At 38.7% G+C, this 4453-nt stretch overlaps 1 pseudogene; it reads right to left on the minus strand.

The window, feature by feature from the left end:
* Positions 1–2334: 2334 nt before the first annotated feature.
* LOC149189501 (uncharacterized protein At2g23090-like) lies at positions 2335–2615 on the minus strand (annotated as a pseudogene).
* Between the last annotated feature and the right edge of the window lie 1838 nt (positions 2616–4453).

The raw sequence follows: 4453 nt of genomic DNA on the forward strand, positions 1-4453 counted from the left end.
TAGAACAAGTCGGCATAGAAGTGGGTATTCGACCCACACAGAATATAAATAGAAGTGGGTATTCGACCCACACATAATATAAATATAAGCAGGTCGACCTCATTTGATAACCAATTCGGTCTGCAATCAAGGAAGTCGATTTGAGGTGCGAAGTTAAGGAACAAAGATGAGGAAGAAGGAAATAGTAACTAAAGGAAGGAAAATCAATGTTTTGCCCTAGTTTTCACTCACACTTACGAGTTTCTGGAGCAGTTGTAGGGGCTAAAATTTCTGAAGTAACTACAGGTCCAAAATTTTGTTGCAGGGGGCAGAAAATTGAGATTGGTGCAGTCCTGAAAGGGTTTTGTCTCTGGTTGACTTGGTTTGACTTTGACCTAATTGGAAGGTCTCTTTGAAGGCTTGACTTGGTGTTGGGAGGAAGTCTTGGTCTAGGGTTTCAGTTTATGTTGTCTCAGCAGATTCTATAAGAAGATATTTTTTGGATTTTGCTCTTGGAGGGTTTTCCTTGGCTTTGGAGCTTAATTTTTGTATCCACTATCTTTATTATTTTGTTCTTGATAATTATTTGATGAAGAAGATCTATAAAGATGAAGAAGATCTATAAATAAACATAAGAAGATAAATAAAGTTCACAAACAATTATTAAGATTAAAGAAAAATCTGAATTAATAGCTGCCACATTGTATTTTCCAACACCTCCACCATGCACCATGTGCAGACTATACCTACACAAAGAAAATGCAATCGATGAGGCCCTCCATCAAGTTTCTTGGGAAATCGAAGCCTTTTGGCTTTCATCCTTTGAGAGTAGTTGGTGAACAAATCTTGAGAGGTACTGTTTCAAGGACGTGCCAATTCACTAGACATTATAACAATATCCAGTCCTTTTGTATAGTTGGACTGCATCATTTTGTGTTTTAACGTATCTCCACTTTCCTTCGATTCTTTATTGGCTGCATTGAACGCACTTTTGGGCTTCGAAGTTGGAATCTGTGGGCGGAAACGGTTCGCGCCAGCTTTCAAACCAGCAATCATGCCAACTCTTCAGATTCCTTGTCTGGAACACATTCACAATATTTTAACTCATCCTGTGTGTTTTACCAGTCTAAAAAGACACAAAAAATGGTGGTCTTGCGAGAGTTTAGGGTTGTCTAGAAGTAGGTTGTGACTAAAATGGCGAGCCAAACCAGAAAAATGGACATCCCCCTCCTTTGATTGGGAAAGGGGGCAAATCTACGGTTTATATTAAACCCTCTAATGTTACTACTAGACCAGCAATTGCCAGTCGTAAGGCCAAGAATTCTGTGGACTTGGAGGTTTTTGTTAAACCCCCTACTGTTACTACTAGACCGACAATTGCCAGTCCTAAGCCCAAGAATGCTGTGGACTTGGAGGCCCAAGCCTCTCCTGCTCCGACTAGCCCACCGAAGACGTTGGTTGGGTTTGTTTTGGGCTCGATTTCGAGTGTCGTGGCTAAAATCTGGCATTGTAATTGTTTTTGTCTTTAAAATTGTTTTTTTTGGTTATGGATGGACGTTTGAACTTGCTATAAATTTCATTTGTTGAGAGGTTCTGTGTTTGAATTCTGAGGTTTTAGTCATGTACAAAAGTATTGTTTTACAGGGGTTGATTGAAATGTGTAATGTGTGGTTTTGGGTGTTGTGCAGTACATTCAAGAGTAGACGAGTATTTGGCAGATTGTTTTTGAGCTAAATCAATCTAATTACCAATGGGCTCTGCATCACTATCTAGAAAAAAAAATATGATATGCGAATCAATTGGCATTTTTGGAAGTTTTTGATTTTATTGTACTTTTTATCTTTAGTGGGTTATTGGATCAGGTTTCGATGTTTTTAGCAGTCCTGTTATGCGATCTAGGATTTGTGTTCTTAGATTTCAGAAGTCATGAAATTTTATGTTAATTACTCGCCGCAATATACGGTTGTTTTCCACAACCTTGATCCGTCGTTAAGAAACACAATAACGTCGTCCGCGCTTCAAAGACGGTGTTCTCACAAATCGTAGGTTCATGAGCTATCACACATTTTTAGTTTATCCAAGCCTGTCCACCGCTAGTGGCCTTGATAACAAATTGACACCCATATAAAAAATGCAAGGATCACATCCACTTATTTTGTTAATGTATTTCATAAATGCAAGGATGTGCTTTTTTTAGTTCCAAATATTTTTTATTACGCTACAAGCTTAGTAGTTGGTCATTTACAAGAGAGGAACATGCATTCTTAGATTACCCAAGCTTAAGGCGCATACATTTACATGTCTACAAAATATATTAGGTACGGCATCTAGTAAAACCAGATCACAAGAGATTTATTATTTCTTGAGATGAGGAAAGCATTGATAAATGTCCGCTTTAGGATGCTTTGCTTCCGCATGCTCTCTGTACTTCACCTTTTTCATACTACAGATGAATGTCTGATGCTGTGCTTCCGCATGCTCTCTGTACTTCACTTTTTTCATACTACAGATGAATGTCTGCATACAGACCTTGCACTGAATGGTCATTGCTTAAGTTGACTACCTCTATAGTGCACTTCATCCTCTCTAGATTTCTCTCGGGGCATCTTAGATTTCTGGGCATTGCCACCTCCCATTCACGTGACCTTCGACTTTGCCCGTCGAACCGCTCACAGACCTGAGATTTTCAGGGCCTCCACCACAAGGATGTGCTTATTTATTAGTGTGTAAATTTCATATTTTGTTAATTGCGTAGCCTTGCCATTTCGTGTATAGAAATGGTGATTGTGGGTTTACTTACATTGTTTGTTTTTGGTTGGTTCTCATGTTTTCCTAGCCTTGGTTGAGTTATTAGCCCTCGAAACCTTGGTTGAACAAATGATCTTAAAGCCTTGTAACAATTTAGGTTGAGTTACCAGTCCTCGAAGCCTTGGTTGGAAAAACGCTCTTGAAGCCCTGTATAAGCCATGGGTTTAGTTTCTAGTTTTGGAAGCCTTGGTTGGCCAAATGCTCTGGAAGACCTGGAAGGCTTGGATGGAGACCAATCTGATGATGGTTTTGTGATTTCTAACTGTGAGGTGGAACCAATGTTTAATGGGTTGAGGTGGATGGCCTATGGAAGCCCTGGATGAGTTTTGATTGATGTGTTATATGAGATCCCACATTCATGTTTGGAATATTGCACGGGGGTGAATGACTGAAGAGATATTTGGCTCAACCATTCTACTATCGGGTGGAACACAGTGATCCCATCTCCAGTTGGTTTATTGCATTCATTAATGAATTTTTTTCCCTTTATTTTCATGTGTAAAGGTACGATGATACGTTTATTGTATTTTTGTTCCTATTATGCTGGTTATATGCACATTTCATGACAATAACTATGTGTGGCTCTCAACATGTGTTTACTTGTATATGAATGGATAATGTGTCTATGACCTAGTAGCTGATAATGCAACAAATGGTATGAGGGAAACATGGTTCAGAGCGATTCTCAGATTCCTACACTTAAAATTCCTGTCATGGCTAGTAGGGGTCTGGTTAAGGTCTTGATCAAATATTTATGTTTGCATCATTGTTTCCCTGTACTTTACTTGATTCTGAGCTTTCATTCCATTCTGGGCAGTGGTTTGGCCTTTGAGCCTTAAAAAGTGCCTTATTTTGCAAGGTTGATGGCACATAACTCACCAATTTGATCCATAGTCGCTGGTAGTGAGACCTATGAGAGCCACTTTGGGTTTCTAGTCACTCCCTTTCCCATAACATGAGAGCGACTATGGCCTAAGAGACCTAAAACAATAGTGGGACCCAGGACAAGCTATCTGAGCGACTGGCTTGTTTCCTTAGGGTTTTGTTGATGATGTTGGACGACTGTGTGTGATGTTCTGACATTTCTAATTCCTTGAGGTCACATAGTAGGTCAAATATGATCGCAATATCCACTTATATCGTGTTTACCCGATTGGCATGGTTACATTTGGTAGGCATGAGAGGAGGGTGTTACATTCATCATTTGTTAATCTTTAACCAGTGCATCATTACTTTATTAAAACATGTATTAAGTAGAAACTATCAACAAAAAGAAAAGATAGATCATCAAAATGTATGAAGCACATCACCACACATGAACACAAATATTTTAGGTGGAAGCCCAATGTGGGAAAAAACCAACGTTGTTGTTGTATCTACCTTATTTTAAGAAAAAAACAATATTCTTACAATATTGTTTTGGTGCATATTTTAAATCGTACAAAGTCTCCTAGCTGCAGAAGGCTACAACCTTCTCTCATTTCCCATCTCCTACTAGAAGGGAGCTACAAACCCCTTTCTTAAGACTGCTATCCTCGACTCTTTATGGATCACTTTTCAAAATGTTTCAAATTAGATCCACGGTCAACTATTCTGAAAGAAATTACTAAAATCTGAAACAATTGAATCATAAAATCAATTGTTGCAACTAGATAAAACTAGAACA

This window comes from Pinus tabuliformis, chromosome 3_1 (assembly GCF_031772625.1).
Source record: "Pinus tabuliformis cultivar Carrire ecotype Pingquan chromosome 3_1, CPIR1, whole genome shotgun sequence".
NCBI lineage: Eukaryota > Viridiplantae > Streptophyta > Pinopsida > Pinales > Pinaceae > Pinus > Pinus tabuliformis.